The sequence below is a fragment of the Panthera tigris genome, chromosome D1, assembly GCF_018350195.1.
Source record: "Panthera tigris isolate Pti1 chromosome D1, P.tigris_Pti1_mat1.1, whole genome shotgun sequence".
NCBI lineage: Eukaryota > Metazoa > Chordata > Mammalia > Carnivora > Felidae > Panthera > Panthera tigris.
The window spans coordinates 35,877,198-35,897,902 of NC_056669.1; positions in this window are offsets into that span (position 1 = coordinate 35,877,198).

Genomic DNA, 20,705 nt, shown 5'->3' on the forward strand with positions numbered 1-20,705 from the left:
CCGTAGGTTTCATGCTTGTAGTGATGTCTCTGGTACTTTGTCTCATAGGATCCCCCTTAGGATCTCTTGTAGGGCTGGTTTAGTGGTGACGAATTTCTTCAGTTTTTGTTTGTTTGGGAAGACCTTTGTCTCTCCTTCTATTCTAAATGACGGACTTGCTGGAGAAAGGATTCTCGGCTGCATATTTTTCTGTTCATCACATTGAAGATCTCCTGCCATTCCTTTCTGGCCTGCCAAGTTTCAGTAGAGAGATCAGTCACGAGTCTTATAGGTGTCCCTTTATATGTTAGAGCATGTTTATTTCTAGCTGCTTTCAGAATTTTCTCTTTATCCTTGTATTTTGCCAGTTTCACTATGATATGTTGTGCAGAAGATCTATTCAAGTTACGTCTGAAGGGAGTTCTCTGTGCCTCTTGGATTTCAATGCCTTTTTCCTTCCCCAGATCATGGAAGTTCTCAGCTATTATTTCTTCAAGTACCCCTTCAGCACCTTTCCCTCTCTCTTCCTCCTCTGGAATACCAATTATGCATATATTATTTCTCATTAGTGCATCACTTAGTTCTCTAATTTTCTCCTCATACTCCTGGATTTTTTTATCTCTCTTTTTCTCAGCTTCTTCTTTTTCCATAATTTGATCTTCTAGTTCACCTATTCTCTCCTCTGCCTCTTCAATCTGAGCCATAGTTGTCTCCATTTTATTTTGCAGTTCATTGATTTAACTCCTCCTGGCTGTTCTTTAGTCCCTTGATCTCTGTAGCAAGAGATTCTCTGCTGTCCTGTATACTGTTTTCAAGCCCAGCGATGAATTTAATGACTATTATTCTAAATTCACTTTCTGTTATATTGTTTAAATCATTTTTGATCAGTTCGTTAGCTGTTGTTATTTCCTGGATGTTTTTCTGAGGGGAATTCTTCGGTTTGGTCATTTTGGATAGTCCCTGGAGGGGTGCCGGACTGCGAGGCACTTCCCCTGTGCTGTCTTGAATAACTTGCTTTGGTGGGCGGGGCCACAGTCAGACCTGATGTCTGCCCCCAGCCCACTGCTGGGGCCACAGTCAGACTGGTGTGTACCTTCTCTTCCCCTCTCCTAGGGGTGGGATTCACTGTGGGATGGCGTGGCCCATCTGGGCTACTTGCACACTGCCAGGCTTGTGGTGCTGGGGATCTGGCGTATTAGCTGGGGTGGATAGGCAGGGTGCACGGGGGTGGGAGGGGCAAGCTTAGCCAGCTTCTCCTTCCGTGATCCACTTCAGGAGGGGCCCTGCGGCACCAGGAGGGAGTCAGACCCACTGGAGGGATGGATCCGCAGAAGCACAGCCTTGGGTGTTTGCGTGGTACAAGCAAGTTCCCTGGCAGGAACTGGTTCCCTTTGGGATTTTGGCTGGGGGATGGGCAAGGGAGATGGCGCTGGCAAGCGCCTTTGTTCCCTGCCACATTGAGCTCTGTCGTCTGGGGCTCAACAACTCTCCCTCCTGTTGTCCTCCAGCCCTCCCGTTCTCCAAGCAGAGCTGTTAGCTTATAACCTTCCAGATGTCAAGTCCCGCTTGCTGCGGGAACACACTCCGTCTGGCCCCTCCGCTTTTGCAAGCCAGACTCAGGGGCTCTGCTTGGCCGGCAGACCGCCCCTCTGCCCCAGCTCCCTCCCACCAGTCTGTGGAGCGCGCACTGCCTTGCCGCCCTTCCTACCTTCTTCTGTGGGCCTCTCGTCTGCACTTGGCTCCGGAGACTCCATTCTCCTAGCCTTCTGGATGTTTTCTGGGTTATTTAGGCAGGTGTAGGTGGAATCTAAGTGATCAGCAGGATGCGCGGTGAGCCCAGAGTCCTCCTACAACGCCATTTCCCAGGACCTTTAAACTTTATTTTCAAAAGAAAGATATGGCCAAACAATTTTAGGTATGTACTCGTCCAAATTTATGTTTTTAAAATGTCTTTCTCAATAAGACTTTATGGACTATAAATCAAAATTTTATTGTGATCTTGTCCAATAAGTGTTGTTTCTTCTAGTGCATTTGTACAACAAGAATTGTTTAAGAATTTAAAAATGATATAATAAAAATCACAATTCTTCTATTCAAATATATGAGTAGGCAGACATAGTGTTGTGACATATGACATGAACATATCACTAAATTATAGGTTTTAACTTTAAACCATTTACTGAATATATTGAAAAAGTGAGGCTAAGGACAGAGGCACACTGAAAACATTTCCCCTACTAAGAGTTAATCAACCCCTCTCATTTTACCAACTTTCAGTTTTGTTTCAAAATTTATTGCTTCCCAGACTAATTAATGACCCTTTTAACAATGCTCCAGATTAGAATGTTCTTTTCCAAATTACTTGAATTCTTTTCCCACTCAACTAGAAATCCTATTGCAAATGCCTTTGGGTGAGCAGCTGTGACCTACCAAGCCTTGGCTCAGTATGTGTTAATACTGTACGTATTTTGTTTTTGTAATCAGGATTAGAATGCCTACAGCATTCTTTTAACTTATCAAACAGTGCCTAATTTTAAAACGAAATGGATTGATGATTTTATATATTAAGCACACAATCTTATCTCTACAGCTAGATTTATTTCATGGAGATCACACACATTTAAACAATACCCTGACTGGAAAAAAAAAAAAAAAAAGAGGGTTACCTGGTTGGCTTAGTCAGTTAAGCATCTGATTCTAGAAATATTGCACAGGTCATGATCTCATAGACGTGGAATCAAGCCCTGCATCTGGCTCCCTGCTCAGCATGGACCCTGTTTAGATTCTCTGTCTCCCTCTCTCTGGGCTGTTCCCTCTTCCTCTCTCCCAAAATAAATAAATAAACTTAAAAAAATATTAATAAAAAGAATATTACCAACACCTTAGAAGTTTCCTCTCATGCTCAGATATTACCTCCCCAAAAGTAACCATTACACTAACCTCTATAATGAGGAATTAACTTTGTTCTCAAATTTTATATAAATTGAATTATGTAGAACATATATACTAGTTAAAATATGTTTTTCATCCACCAGTACTGGCATAAAATAGAAGACATCATTGTCTTTTTTTTAATTTTCTTGTGTCAGAGACAGGTGGCTGAACATCAAACATTGATGATGGTCTTTCATATTGTAAGGTTGTTATAGGGTTGTTGCTCAAACATTGATGATGGTCTTTCATATTGTAGGGTTGTTATAGGGTTGTTGCTCAAAAACAGCTGTCTAGCTAAGGACTGCATTAGTCAATCCCAGTTGCTTTTAAGTGGGTCCATAGAAGTTTTCATAAATAGTAGGTGAACAAAAGTGTTGTACATCTCCTTTTTTACGGAGGCATTTTCTTCTTATCTTCCAATTAAACACTGGCACCCAAGGCAACTATGAGGACCACTGGTGCAACCAAAAGATAGAAGCAGGCTGGATCCTTGAATCACCTCTTAGAAAGAGCTTCCTATTGATATGAAACCTATTTGAACGTCAACAGAGTGAAGAATAAAATCTATATGTTTTAATTACTGCACACTTTTGGTATTTTTTGGTAGACTAGCTGGTCTTTTTCCCTTCCAATCAAAAACATGTTCTAACAATTCTTCTACCAAAAAAAGCCCTGAACATTAGTAAATGCGAATAGTTGTGTGGAGAAAGCTAGGGAGGGATATTATAAACCTGTGATTAAAACTATTATCATAAAGTCTGTTCTTAACAGCAAAACTTAAATAGTTAAATAATTACCTAAGGCCATTTGATTGGTAAAGTGAAAAGTAAGGATTCAATCAGCTTAAAAGCACATTCTCTAGCATGCCTGGGTGGCTCAGTCAGTTAAATATCTGACTCTTGGTTTAAGCTCAGGTCGTGATCTCACAGTTCATGAGTTTGAACCCTACATTGGTCTCCTTGCTGACAGTGGGAAGCCTGCTTGGAATTATCTCTCTCCCTTTCTCTCTGCCCTCCCCCACTCATGCTGTCTCTGTCTCCTTCAAAATAAATAAATAAACTTAAAAAAAATTTTTAATCCTTTAAAAAAAAAAGCACATGTGCTTAACTACCACAAAGTATTACCTGATTTACTCCCAATTCTTTGCAATTCCTGAGTGTGGGAGATAAGCTTAGGAATCCCCCGGGCTTACACCAATGGGTTAACAAGGCCTAAAGAAATACAAAGCCATAAAATGTTCACACCTGAGTCTGGGTAAATCAGATTGACATCCCAAGAATAGGAGGTGCAAAGACACCCCAAGAATAGGGAGGGCAAAGGTGCCAGCAATATGGAGGTGCAAAGGCACCCCCCAAAAAGAGAGGGGATGAGGAGCCTCCAAAATGGAGAGGGAGAGGCAAAGGCCTGCTATAGAAACAGTGCAAAGGTGCCTAATACATAGGTATATGAAATGAACAAGATTAGATATTCAGTGAGGAAGTCCCCCAATTTAGTACTGTAGCAGAAAAGCTGCTTTCACAGGAGACTAGGGCCAGGTTAGGTAAATTGGTGAGTTGGACTATGGACCCCGGTGCTGCAGGCAAAGCAGCCCAGAGCAGAGATGGTTGACAAAAGAAAAGGTGCTTTGTTAACCCTGAGGTTATTCCCCTGTCTCTCTCATCCCCTAGGCTAGCAAAGATAAACAGGCATGGTGCCTCCTGTCTGCTGTTAACAACCATCTACCCATGTGCCCGGCTCCTGAATTTTGTTTTATATTGACCCAAGCCCAAACAGTGTATTTTTTCAACCCCCCCTTTTCCTCATGTCCCCAAGTTAATGTTCGTAGTTTCTTTGTCTCTTTGTACATGCCCATCACGTTTGCAAGCCTTTTGATCTGAATAAATATGGAGCAAGGACCCTTACTTAGGGCTCTTGTCTTTTCCTGAACATTAGCCATCTCTTGCTTTAATCCTGCTTCCACTGTTTTGGTGGCCAAAAGAGAACTTTAGGCTTAGAGTCTATGATGCCTGAGGAAGAACTTTTTCATAAAAAGACATAAAAAAAAAAACACCAAAAACATCTATTGATCTATTGATTTAAATTAAGCAGCTTTAGGTGATAGTATTTTATTTTACTTTTAACTTAACATAAAAGGCCTGGATAATCTTCATCAGCATTCTTTGCTTCCAGAGCACAGCTTTGGTTTATCATTTGAAAGCTGTATTGGAGAATGGGTAATGAAGCATAATACATTTGACATCATTAAAATTGTTATTCAGGTTGGCAGTGCAGGATATGAACACTCACAGATTTCCTATGGTATTCTACCACTTGGAAAGTTTTGACTACCACTCACACCTAAGATGGAAAAATGAATTTCATCCTTCTGTTTGAGAAATAAGATAGTATGGATTATCTGGAATTAAATTTTATTCATGGTTCATGCAGAAGGAGTGCTGGGCAGAAGTAAAAGTAGTTGGGATAGGAGTAAGTGGAGTCATAATTGTATGGTGAATAGTGTTAGGGTCTTGACATTTCAAAAGTCATTACAAAATTGCAAGTATAAAGAAGCACAATATTACAAATATGCAAGATGGGTTAATTAATATCAAAACACCTTCACCTTTTACCCAGACCTAACCAAATTTTATTCCTCTTTCACATTAACAAATGAAAGATGACTATAAATAATAAGATAGCTACTATTTTATGTAAAACTGAAAAAAAGTGTTCATACGGATGAATTTTTTGTACTCTCTAAAATAATTACATACAAAGGGAAACAAAAATAATTTGATGAGATTTATGAGAAACATTCCCTACTCCTGACCCATAATTTCACAATAGGTATTTGAATTTGTCTGAGGCTATTTAACATAGAAAAATTTTATAAAAACTTTCAAATCAACATTAGAACTAATAGCACAATCATTTAAATTTCTTTTTATTATGGGGGTACCTCAGTGGCTCAGTTGGTTAAGTGTCAAAATTTTGGCCATGATCTCAGGGTTCACGTGTTTGAGTCCTAGGTCGGGCTCCACACTGTAAGTGTGGGATTGTCTCTCTTTCTCTCTCTCTGCCCCTCTCCCACTTGCTCACTCTGTCTCTCTCTCAAAATAAATAAATAAACTTATTTTTTTAAATTTTTTATTAGGGAAAATTTTAAACATACCCAAAGAGATATTTTAATGAACTTTGCTAAACTCATTGCCTGGCATCAAATATTAATATTATCAATCATATTTTACCTAAGCTCTGCCCAAACTTGTGTGTGTGCACAAACAATTGCATCTATATACATATGCACATATATATTCAGATAGATGCACATTTTATATAATATTTATATGTATATGTATACAATATTTATTTATGTTTATATTTAATTTATTTACTAACATTTTAATTTATTTATATGTATTATTTTGTTTTAAATATTTGTAAATATTTTAAATATTTAATATAAAAATTTTTAAATATTTTATTTTTAATATTATTTTATTTATATTATAAAATATTTTCTATATTTATTATTTTTTTAATTTATATTATTTAGTTTTTATTCATATTTATTTTTATTTATGTAATTTTTATATTTATATTTCTCCATAACACCTAAAAAAGTAATAAATATTTCTGAATATCACTTAATTCATATTCAATTTTCCCTGTTGTCTTAAAACTGTCTTTTTTTAAAATTATTAAACTGTTGTTTGTATCTGGATCAAAGAATTCTATAGGTTGTGTTCACTAGTAATGTCCCTTTGTTCTGTAACACTTCTTGACCTTTTCATTTTAGACCTTTTCAGTGAGTAAAGAATACATAGTATTAAGAGAAAACAGAAAAAGTTCATACTGATAGTTCTAATTAAAATACAAAATTGAAGATTGTTCGAATTGAAACTATTGTTTCCTATCTATATACATGTTTGGCATAGACACCTTTACCTATTGTTAGACAAGCTATCTTATAGCCATAGGGCTTCCTTTTGTTTCCTGTGTTATACATATTTCTGCTAAGAGGGATGTTTGGCATTAGAGGTTGAGTAAATGGCCTTTGTAGGAAAGCTCTGGATTCAGAACAGCTAAACGGTATAAATTAGGGAAATAATTACTTTATTTTTAACAACTTTATTGAGATATAATTCACATACTAGACACTTTACACAATTAAAATCTGTAATTCAATGATTTTTAGTAAATTTATAGATTTGTGCAATTATCATATCAATTGCAGGACGTTTTATTACTTAAAAATATACCCTGTACCTTTTAGTTCTCACCACCCATTCCCTCATTCCACTCCCCAACCCTAAGCAAGGACAAAACTTGCTAGAATACACTTCCCTCGTCTGGACATTTATATGAGTGAAATCATACAAAATGAAATCATACAAAATGAAATCTTATATGTCTGGTTTCTTTCATTTACTAGATTTCAAAATGTATCCATGTTGTAGCATATGTAATTACTTCCATTTTATGGCCAAATAATATTCCCTTGAATGGATACACCACTTTTCATTTATCCATTCATCTGTCAATGCACATTTAGGCTTACTCTACTTTGTCCATTACAAATCATGACGCTATAAAATTAATGTAGAAGTTATTGCATATATATTCGTTTTTATTATTGTTGTATATATATCTAGCTAGGAGTAGAATTGATGGGTCATATGTTAACCCTATGTTTAATAGTTGAGAAACTGTTAAGGTGTTTTCCAAAGCAGCTGCACCATTTTATATTTCCACTACAATGTATGCATGTTTCAATATCTCTACATTCTTATCAACATTTATTTGACATTTTGATTCTTCATATCCTTAATGGGTTTGAAGTGGTATTACACTGTGGTTTTGATTTACATTTCCTTAACAACTAATGATGTCAAGTGTCTTTTCATGTTTTTATTGCCCTTTTGTATACCATCCTTGGAGAAATGTATACTTAGTTTATTCTTCATATTTTAATGGGGTCATTTGTCTTTTATTATTGAGTTGAAAGGATTATTTACATCTTCTACATACAGGCTTCTTGTCAGACTTATGATTTTAAAATAGTTTCTTCCATTGCATGGGTTGTCTTTTCACTTTCATGATGGTGTATGTTTTAAAATGTTTACATTTATAAATTTTCCAGTTTCCTTCTATTATTCATGTATAATTTCATTTCATTGTAGTCAAAGGACATATAGTAAAACCTTGTTTTGAGAGCATAATTAGCTCTGGAAACATGCTTGTAATCCAAAGTATTTGTGAATCCAAAGTGAATTTCAAGAACTATTAACTCAGTTGTGAACATGTGACATTTGGCACCACATACTACTTGTATTGCAAGACATCACTTGTTTATCAAGTTAAATTTATTAGAAATGTCTTCTCATCTTGCAGAACACTTGCAGTACAAGTTACGTGCAATCCAAGGTTTTACTGTATAAGATTTAAATCCATTAAAGTTTATGATACTTGTTTTATGATCTAGTATAGAGTGTATCTTCGAGAACGTTTCCTGTGTACTTGAGAAGAATATGCATTTTGCTGTTCAGTATTCTATAGATGTTCATTAGGTCTAGTTGATTTGCAGTGTTGTGCAAGTCTTCTATTTCCTTGTTGAACTTTTGTCTACTTATTCTGTTCAGTATTAACAGTAAGGTATTGAAATTTCCAAATTCTAATTCCAAAGTATCTATTTTTCTTTATTTATGTTCCTTTTTTTGTTATGTATTTTGGGTCTGTGTTGTTAAGTGCATACATATTTATAATTGCTATCTCTGTCTCATTGGCTGACACTTTATCATTATAATATTTGTCTATTTATTTCTTCAACATTTATTCACTTTAAAATCTATTTGTGTGGATATTTTCAGTATAATTATCCCAGGTCATTTATGATTATTGTTTTCAAGATATATTTTTTCTATCTTTTACTTTCTCTGGTATCCTATGTTTAGTCTTAAGAAAAATGTTTCCTGTTGTTTTTCTTTTCTTTTTTATTTCTTATTTATTTTTCTTTATAAAAGCCTAAGACGAAGCTTAAATTTTTCTGGGACTTATCTAATCACTCATATTATCACTAGTATTATTTTAATTGTTGTTTGTCACTGTAGTTTCATTACTTCTGTGGACTATATCAATGCATGATTATACCTCTATTATACTTTCAATGTATTTGAGTGGTTTTCAAGTTTTCGCCAGATGAAACAGTGCTTCTGTGAAATATGTGTACAGGCTTTCAACTACATGTGTTTAAAAGATTTTTTGGATTAATACACATTAAGATTGGAGTATTTATGCCAAAATATATGTGATGGTTGACACCAATATAATGCTAAACTCTTTTCCAAAGAGATTGTACCAATGAATACTCATATCAGCAATCTATATGAGGTCCTGTTAATCACATTTGGATATTTTTTGATTTATCATTTTCTCCCCTCAAATAGATGTAATGGTTTTATTTCATGATGGTCCTATGAAGGACTCTATTGTCCCAAGATTAAAGATGTTCTTGCTTTCTTTCTTATGTATTATTATTTCATATCTTGATTGGTGACTAACTGGGGTCCCAATATTGCTGTATCTCTACCTTCTAGGTATAGGCTGGCCTTGCCTTCCTGCATAGCTTCCACCAGTTTCACATCCAAGTACTATAATCTTATCCAATCAAAAATAAATCCCACAAAATAATGTCAAAGTAAGTACTACAATGGGCTATGGAATGCACAATTTACATAATTCTACCATGTGCTTTTCACAGAGGCATGTAGTCTTCAGGTAAAGCACTGATTCAGAGATAACATTTTGCTGGGTTTGGATACTCTTCTTCAGGATGCACTATTTGCACTGAAGCAAAAACAGATTTTTAAAATAACTGTTTGAAATAAATGTAACAGAAAATTTCTTTTCCTTCTATCTTTAAAAAAGAGTTAAGAAAAAAAATTTATGTCAAAATACAAGCACAGGACTGATAACTAAATCTTGGAATTCAAGAGACTAACAGAATAAAAAAATGTGGGCTAAAATTGCATTAATTGGCTTAAAAATACATATTACCAAACACCTAATTTCCATGGCAAACTGTCTTCTTCTGAGGATACAAATTTTAATTAAAAATATTCTTCTAGAGGGGGCGCCTGGGTGGCGCAGTCGGTTAAGCGTCCGACTTCAGCCAGGTCACGATCTCGCGGTCCATGAGTTCGAGCCCCGCGTCAGGCTCTGGGCTGATGGCTCGGAGCCTGGAGCCTGTTTTCGATTCTGTGTCTCCCTCTCTCTCTGCCCCTCTCCCGTTCATGCTCTGTCTCTCTCTGTCCCAAAAATAAATAAAAAACGTTGAAAAAAAAAATTAAAAAAAAAAATATTCTTCTAGAAGTTTAATTATAAGAGATCCATGAATTTTGTCTTTTATAGTGATGTTCACTGGAAGAGCAAAGAACTTTTATCTAAGTTGGTTTATATGGGTTTTTCCTTTGTATATGTCAGTAAAGAATCAGGTGAGATTATCTTTACTTTCAGCATTAAATATTCTCAACTTTTATTAGCAGGAAAATTTGTAAACACAATTTTGCCTTCTCATGAGATTTCATGTTTTCCCAGAATATTTCTCAGGCTGAGAGTTATTTGCATTACATGTTTTTCAACATAAGAAACTAGAATAGCCTTCAGGTATTTGTATTTGTATTCTTTTTATTCCAGTCCATCTATAAAATTTATATTTCAAGTTGCACACCTGGGATCAGCACTGATCAAAGAAAGATATTTCACTTGAATGTACTAATCTTATTAACTAAATTATTGTGTCATTTGGATTTCAAATCTTTTCCTGTACACTTTCTCTCTGTCTATCTTTCTGTCTGCCTCTCTCTCTCTCTCTCTCTCTCACACACACACACACACACACACACATACATACATAAACACACACCCTCACACTCTAGATTAAGGTCAAGATTGTTGGGACCAAAATGTAATAAAAATATTGCATCATCCATATAGAGGTGAAGTTGCCTTAAATAATGGCAGGGAGATTCAGGCAAGATGGCAGAGAAGTATGGAAATTCTCAGCTTGTCTTGTCCCTGAAATGCAGCTAGATCAGCATCAAACTGTTTTGCACATCTAGGAAATTGATCTGAGGATTAACACAACAATCTGCATAACTTGAGCCACAGATCTCTGCAGGTATATGGTGTGGAGAGGTGAGCTGGAGGAGAGAAAAGCCAAGGAGGGTAGGGAGCTGTTTTTGTGGAGAGGGAACAGAGAAAAAGGGTGGGGAGAGTGCAACACACCAGCATAGTGCAAGAAAAGCATTCCCCAAAAGTAGCTGGAGAGAAAGAGAAAGAGTGAAAACACTCACAAAGGACTGAACAAGAAATATGTTCCCAAAACCACTGATGAGGAGAGAGGAGAGGGTTTCAATACTATTAGGATTCTATAAACAGTGATGAACAGAGTGGTGAACATATTCTGAAGCTCAGTACCTGGCGGCATTCTGGTAAGGAAAAAGGCGAACTCCCCAGGCACACGCAGCAGGGTCTGAATGGTCCATGTGCCACACAGGAAGAAGTGGTTCCCCTGCTTGGAGAACAATTTGGTAGAGGCCATATGGCCCCCCAAGAGGCAAAGTTCCCAGTGGACTCTGTAGAGCAGACACATGTGCTGGCATTGGGACAAAGATGCCAGAATGGGGTGAAACCTGGCACCAGATATGTTGTGATTTGCCATAATCTGTGAACTTCTGCTGCTGTGTAATCAAAGAAATGTTTTCTGTGGCAAGCAGGCACCTGGCCACTGCTCAGCAAGACCCTTCCCTGAAGAATTTGTGTGGGTCCAAGTCAGGATTCTCTGAAGTGAGGGGTTTTGAAAGACAGCCCCATCTGAGATAAAACTCTGGAGGAGGTGATGCCTGGAAGGCTGATGACTTGGACATGGACAGGGTAGATGCGGGGTGTAGATGGAAGCCTGAGACAAAGGAGGAGTGCTTGACTGCAGGTTGGTGAGAGCAAAAAGGTCCTGTGCCAGAGACTAGGAAGCTGGGTGAAGCCATTTCCATCTCTCCTGCACACACACATAGAGGTGCACATGCATATGCATCAAGCCCCACCCAATGGTGCCCTCTAAGCACATCCCCTAGAAGTCCAATGCTTCATAGTTGACTTCTGAGGGAAACTGGATGTAGCTGAATTTGGTTTTCATTCTGTTTGTTGGTTCATCTACTCCCTTTTTTGTTTTTTGTTTATTTTTTTTGCTTCTGTCTGTGTTTTTTTTTCTTTTTTCCCCTTCTTACTTGTCTTTTTCTTAGATACAGAAAGAGAAAAACTTATTTTTATTTTTCCTTTAATTTTTAAAACTTTTTACTAATTAAAATTTTTTACTATGGTTTTAATTTTTCTGTAAATTTTTTCTTTCACTTTATTTTATTTTATTCCATTTTATTATATACACTTTTTAAATTCTTAAATTATTTAGTAATTTTTTCTTTTCTTTTCTTTCCCTTTTTTCTTCTTTCAAAAAGCAACCCAAACCTTAGATAAGCTACGTTGAAAACAGCTAAGATATAGCTTTATTTACTTGATTTTTTGTGCTTTTAATTTTTAATTTTATTTTTTTGATTTTATTAATTTTTTTCTTCCTCCAAAATGAAAAAATGAAGGAATTCAAAAGAAAGAACAGGAAGAAATGACAACCAGGGATTTAATAAACACAGATATAAGCAAGATGTCTGAATTATAACTTAGAACTACGACAATGAGAATACTGGCTGGGGTTGAAAAAGCACAGAATCCCTTTCTGTGAAGATAAAAGCAATAAAATCCAGACAGGATGAAATTAAAAATGCTATAACCGAGATGAAATATTGAATGAATGCCACGGTGGCAAGGATGGATGAAGCAGAGAAGCAAATCGGTGATACAGAAGACAAAATTATGGAGAATAATGAAGCAGAAAAAAGAGGGAAACTAAAGCAAAGGAAAACATACAAGATTTAGAAAGCTCAGTAATTTATTAAAAAGATTAATGACAGAATCATAGGAGTCCCAGAAGATGAAGAGAGAGAAAAAGGGGCAAAAGCTTTATGTGAGTGAATTATAGAGGAAAACTTCACTAATCTGGAGAAGGACAAAAACATCAAAATCCAAAAAGCACAGGGAACTTCCATTAGATTAAACAAAAACCAACCATCGCCAAGGATATCATGGTCAAATTCACAAAATACGCGGGGGGGGGGGGCACCTGGGTGACTCAGTGGGTTGAGTGTCCCACTTAGGCTCAGGTCATGATTTCATGGTTTGTGATTTCAAGCCCTTCATCAGACTCTGTGCTGACAGTTTGGAGCCTAAAACCTGCTTCAGATTCTGTGTCTCCCTCTCTCTCTGCCTCTCCCCCATTCATGCTCTGTCTCTCCCTCTCTAAAAAAAAAATACACAGACAAGTAAAGAATTATGAAAGCAGGAAGGGAAAAAAGTCCTCAACCTGTAAGGGAAGACAGATATGGTTCACAGCAGACCTATCCACAGAAACTTGGCAGGCCACAAACGAGTGGCAGAATATATTCAGCATGCTGAATCAGAAAAGTATGCAGCAAGAACTCTTTATCCAGCAAGGCTGTCATTCAAAACAGAAGGAGAGATAAAGAGTTTCCCAGACAAAAAATAAAGGAGTCATGACCACTAAACTAGCCCTGCAAGAAATTTTAACAGGGAACCTTTGAGTGGAGAAAAGATGAAACAAAACAATAAAGACCAAAAACAACAAAGACTAGAAAGAACCAGAGAACATCACCAGACACTCCAACTCTACAGGCAACAAAATGGCATTAAATTCATATCTTTCAGTACTCACTCTAAATGTCAATGGACTAAACCCTCCAATCAAAAGACATAGGGTATCAGGATGGATAAGAAAACAAAAACCCATCTATGTGCTGCTTATAAGAGATCCATTTTAGACCTAAAGTCTTACAGATTGAAAGTAAGGGGACAGAGAATCATTTATTGTGCTAATGGTTGCAAAAGAAAGGTGGTGTAGCCATTCATATATCAGACAAACTAGATTTTAAAATAAAGACTGTAACAAAAGAAGAAGAAGGACAATATATCATAATTAAGGGGTCTAGACACCAAGAAGATGTAACAATTATAAATATTTATGCCCCCAATATAAAACACCCAAACATATAAATCAGTTAATAAAAAACAAAAACTCATTGATAATAACACCATATCAGTAGGGGACTTCAACACCTCCTTTACAACAATGGAAAGATCATCTAAGCAGAAAATTAACAAGGAAACAATGGCTTTGAATGACACACTGGACTATATGGACTTAATAGATATATTCAGACCATTTCATTCTAAAGCAGCAGAATATACATTCTTCTGGAGTGCACATGGAATATTTTCCAGAATAGATCAAATATTGGGACATAAATCAGCCCTCAAAAAGTACAAAAAGATCGAGATCATACCTTGCATATTTTCAGACCACAACACTATAACACCCAAAATCAACCACAAGAAACAATTTGGAAAGACCATGAATACTTGCAGACTAAAGAACACACTACTACAGAATGAATGTGTTAACCAGGAAATTAAAGAGGAAATTAAAAGTACAAGGAAGGTAAAGAAAATGAAAACATGACAGCCCAAAACCTCTGGGATGCAGCAAAGGCAGTCATAAGAGGGACGTATATAGCAATCCAGGCATTTTAAAGAAGGAAGAAATAATGTCAATGGACTAAAAAAACTAACCTTACACCTTAAAGAGCTGGAAAAACAACAGCAAAGAAAGCTTAAAAACAGCAAAAGACAGGAAATAAAGATTAGAACAGAAATCAATGATATCGAAATGAAAAACAAACAAACAAAAAACACAGTAGAACATTATCAATGAAACCATAAGCTGGATCTTTGAAAGAATTAACAAAATTGATAAACCTGTAGCCAGATTGATCAAAAATAAAAACGAAAGGATCTAAATAAATAAAGTCGTGATTGAAAGAAGAGAGATCACATCCAACAATGCAGAAATACAAACAATAATAGAATAATTATGAGTAATCATATGCCAATAAATTGGGCAGCCCAAAAGAAATGGACAAATTCCTAGAAACATATCAATTACCAAAACTGAAACAGGAAAAAATAGAAAATATGAACTGACCAGTAGAGAAATTGAATCAGTTATCAAAATTTTCGCAACAAACAAGAGTCCAAGGCTGGATGGCTTTCCAGGAAAATTCTACCAAATATTTAAAGAAGAGTTAACACCTATTCTTTTGAAGCTGTTCCAGAAAAATAGAAAAAGGAAAACTTCTAAACTCATTCTACAAGGCCAGAATTACCTTGATTCCAAAACCAGACAAATACCCCACTGAAAAGGAGAACTACAAAATTTCCCTATGAACATGGATGCAAAAATTCTCAACAAGATACTAGCCAACAGGATCCAACAATATATTAAAATAATTGCTCACCATGATCAAATGGGATTTATTCTTGGGATGCAGGACTGGTTCAACATCTGCGAATCAATCAGTGTGATCCATCACATTAATAAAAGAAAGGATAAGAACCACATGATCCTCTCAATAGATGAAGAGAAAACATTTGACAAAATACAGCATCCTTCTTGATAAAAACCCTCAAGAACGTAGGAATAGAAGAATCATACCTCACAATCACAAAAACCATATATAAAAGACCCATTGCTAATATAATTCTCAATGGGGAAAAACTGAGAGCTTTCTTGATTAGATCATGAACGTGACAAGGATTTCCACTCTCACCACTGTTATCCAGCATAGTGTTGGAAATCCTACCCTCAGTAATCAGAAAACACAAAGAAATAAAAGGTATCCAAATCGACAAGGCAGAAGTCAAACTTTCACTCTTCACAGATGACATGATACTCTATGTGAAAACCCAAAAGACTCCACCTAAAAACTGCTAGAACTGTTCCATGGATTCAGCAAATTCACAGGATATAAAATAAATGTACACAAGTCAGTTGCATTTCTATACACCAATCATGAAGCAGCAGAAAAAGAAATCAAGTCATCAATACCATTTAAAATTGCACCAAAACCCATAAAATACCTAAGAATAAACCTAACCAAAGAAATGAAAAATCTATACAATGAAAACTATAGAAAGCTTATGAAAGAAATTGAAGAAGAAATTAAAAAAATGGAAAAACATTCCATGCTCATGGATTGGAAGAACAAATATTGTTAAAATGTTCATACTACCCAAAGAAATCTACATACTCAATGCAATCCCTATCAAAATAACACCAGTATTCTTCACAGAGCTTGAACAAACAACCTTAAAGTTTGCATGGAACCAGAAAAAAACCCTGAATAGCCAAAGCAATCCTGAAAAAGAAAACCAAACCTGAAGGCATCACAATTCCATACTTCAAGTTGTATTACAAAGCTGTAATCATCAAGACAGTATGGTACTGGCACAAGAACAGACCAATGGAACAGATCAATGGAACAGAATAGAGAATAAACTTATAGCCAACTAATCTTTGACAAAGCAGGAAAGAATATTCAATGGAAAAAAGACAGTCTCTTCAGCAAATGGTGTTGGGAAACCTGGACAGTGACATGCAGAAGAATGAACCTGCACCTCTTTCTTATACCATACACAAAAATAAACTCAAAATGGATGAAACACCTAAACACAAGATAGAAAGCCATTAAATCCTAGAGGAGAAAACAGGCAACAACCTCTTTGACCTCGGACACAGCAACTTATTACTTGACATGTCTCCGGAGGCAAGGGAAACGAAAGTAAAAATGAACTTTTGGGACCTCATCAAGATAAAAACTTCTGCAAAATGAGGGAAACAATCAGCAAAACTAAAAGGCAACTGACAGAATGGGAAAAGATATTTGCAAATGCCATATCACATAAAGGGTTAATATCCAAAATCTGTAAAGAACTTATCAAACTCAATACCCCAAAAAACAAATAATCCGGTGAAGAAATGGGCAAAAGCCATGAACAGACACTATTCCAAAGAAGACATACAGATGGCTAACAGACCCATGAAAAAATGCTCAACATCACTCATCATCAGGGAAATACAAATCAAAACCACAATACAAATACAAAACCACAAATACAAATCAAAATCACCTCACACCTGTCAGAATGGCTAAAATTGACAACTCAGGAAACAACAGATCTTGGTGAGGATCCAGAGAAAGAGGAATCCTTTTACACTGCTGGTGGGAATGCAAACTGGTGCAGCCACTCTGGAAAACAGTGTGGAAGTTCTTCAAAAAAAATTAAAAATACAACTACCCCACAAACCCAGCAATTGCACTACTAGGTATTTATCCAAAGAATATAGGTATGCTGCTTTGAATAGGCACATGCCCTAATGTTTGTAGCAGCACTATTGACAATAATCAAAGTATGGAAAGAGCCCAAATGTCTATCAACTGATGAATGGATAAAAATGTAATACATGTATACAATAGAATATTACTTGGCAATCAAAAAGAATGAAATTTTGGTTTTTTTTTTTTTGCAAAAATGTGGATGGAACTAGATTGTATTATGCTAAGGGAAATAAATCAGTCAGAGAAAGACAAGTATCATTTGACTTTACTCATTTGTGGAATGTAAAATACAAAACCAATGAAAAAAAGGAAGGGAAGCAAAAATAATATGAAAACAGGGAGGGAGACAAACCATAGGAGACTTGTAAATACTGAGAACAAACTGATGGTTGCTGGAGGGGTTTTGGGTGGAGGGGGTGGATGGGATAAATGGCCAAGGGACATTAAGCAGAACACTTGTTGGGATGAACATTGGGTGTTTTATGTAAATGAGGAATCAGTAAATTCTATTCCTGACATCATTATTACACTATGTGTTAACTAACTTGGATCTAAATAAAATAATAATAATAGCAGGAATTGTGGAGGAGAGGAACACTGTGATCCAGGTACCAAAATTATTTTTTTTAAGTTTATTTATTTATTTTGAGAAAGAGAAAGAGAGAGTACAGGTTGGGGCAGAGAGAGTGGGAGAGAGAAAATACCAACCATGCTCCCTGCTATCTGCTATCAGTGTGGATCTCTACACAGGGCTTGATCCTACCAACCTTGAGACAATGACCTGAGCTAAAATCAAGAGTTGGACACTTAACCAACTGAGGCACCCAGGTGCCATCAGGTACCAAAATTCTAAAAACTAAGCACAAGGAGAGGGAAAAAATAGTTCTCTGAATCCCAGTCGTAAAGATTTGGGAAAATGTTAATTTCAATAAGGTACTAGCAACAAGAATGATGATTGACTCAAGTAACTAGCAAGGCAGTATTTTTAAAGGCACACAGGCAAAAATTTATCATCATGTGTTTACTATCAAATATGTGATCATTGGGCACTATGGATGGAAATGTAAACTTGTGTAGCCACAATGGAAAACAGTCTGGTGATTTCCCAAAAAAAAAAAATAAATAAAAATATAATTACATATGATCTAGCAGCTCCTCTTGTGGGTATATCTAAAAGAATTGAAAATAGGGTCGCAAAGAGATATCTGGACCCTCATACATATAGCAGCTTTGTTTAAGTAGCCCAAAGGTGAAGATCCCAAGAATCCATCAACAGATGAATAAATAAGCAAAATGTGGTCTTTATATACAATGGGATATTATTCAGTCTTAAAAAGGAAAGAAATACTGACATATGCTACAGTATGGATGAATCTTGAAGAAATTTTTCTAAGTAAAATAAGCCAGTCACAAAAATACAGATACTATTTATCCCACTTGTTTGAGGTGTCTAGCATAGTCAAATTCATAAAAACAGAAAGTAGAATGGTGGTTACCAGGAGTTGAAGAAAGGGAAATAAGAAACAGAAAAGGGAAATACATATATATAATTCCAGTTAAAAAAAAAACGAAGAAATGTGTCACCAGTAGCACGTATTGGAAAGAATAAGATGAGAGTGGTTATTTGGGCGGGGGGGGGGGGGATAAGAAATAGAAAAAGAAGCATAACAATAATGGGGTGTGAAGAGGGTAGCTGTTGTTAACAAAGATTCCAGATTGTGAGTTGTGCCTGCAAGTTCCTGACAGAAAAGGCAGGAATCAGTTCTAGCCTCAAAATTCCTGAGTAGTACTTGAAAATTCCTTAGTCTTGGCATATGTATCTAAATAGCTTTGAGGTTCTGATGTGTATTTCAGCACTTGTTATATAAGACTGGCACTGATATGTGAGCTATGAGTTTTCAGTCTAAGCACTATTTCCTCACTGGATTTGATGTGTTCAAGTAAGTAAAATTGGGACTGAACTGTTAACAACATTAAAAGGAAAAAATAAAAGTTTGTGTGAAATACTCAAAACAGTTTTTCTTTGTTGTCATAATTTATATTTTTCTTTACCCTTTGTTCTTATGGTTTTGTACAGTGTTAGCTTATTTGTGTCTATTTTGAATGCAGTGACACTTTTCACACTTTCTTTATACTATCATTATAACATTCTGTTGTATGTTTTTTGACTTAATGACTGTCATTCTGCTTTATTCTCATAGGGCATGGTTCTACTTTTATGCCTTATTTCCCAGAATTAAATGATTTAATTTTAAGTATTTAAATTCCTTTCAATGTCCAAATAAAATGATATATGGTAAATATGTCTGAGTATAATAAAAAGAATTGGATAAATTATACAAGTCTTTAAAGAAAGAAATGCTGCGTTAGAATACCAATTTCACAATAAACTTGCTTAGTGAATATACAGTAGTCACCAAATCTCTGGGCCTAGATTCTTCCCATTAGGATAGAAATAACAATACTTAACTCTGAAATTACTTATAGAATGTAAATAAGCAGGTATATACAAAGCAGTATATTTGAGGAAGTTTCAAAACAACGATGAGGATAATGACAAAATAGACTTCAAACATAATTTTTATTTGTTTTTTAGAGTCAATCACCCAGCTTATGTTAAAATTTTAGAATATATGAAACATACAAAGAATTGCATAAAATTAGGTGTATAATTTAAGGTATTCTAGAGTGAATATTTCTAGAACTCAGCAACTTTTCTAAGTCCCTCTTCCTAATTACAAGTGCCTCTAAATTTGCTTAGAGTTAACAATTATCCTGGTTTTTGTTTATCACACTAAGTTTGGGAGAAAATATTTGCAAAACACATATCTGATTAAAGACAGTTATCCAAAATACACAGAGACCTCTTAAAACACAACAATAAAACATTAAAAAAAAATTTAAAAATAGGCCAAAGACCTTAACTGAGACCTCACCAAAGAAGATTGTAGATGATAAATAAGCAAATGAAAAGACACTACACATCATATGTCATCAGGAAAATGTAAATTAAATCAATAAGACACTACTGCATCCTGGAACTCTAACAATATCAGTTTTTGTTGAGGATGTGGAGCAACAGGAACTCTCATTAATTGCTAGTAGGAATGCAAAATAGTACAGCCATTTTGGAACAGTTTGGTAGTTTCTCATAAAACTCATCATTTGCTTAAACATGCTCTTAACATATGATCCATTAAACATGCTCCTTGGTATTTACCTCAAGGAACTGAAAACTTATGTTCACACACAAAAAAAAAACTTCACATAGATGTTTATAGCATTTTACTTACAATTGTCAAAACCTGGAAACTACAAAATTGTCCTTCATTAAGAAAATGGGTAAATAAACTGTGGAACATCCAGACAATCAGCACTAAAATAAAATGAACTATCAAACCATAAAAAGAATATGGAAGAAACTTAAATGCATATTACTAAGTGAAAGAAACT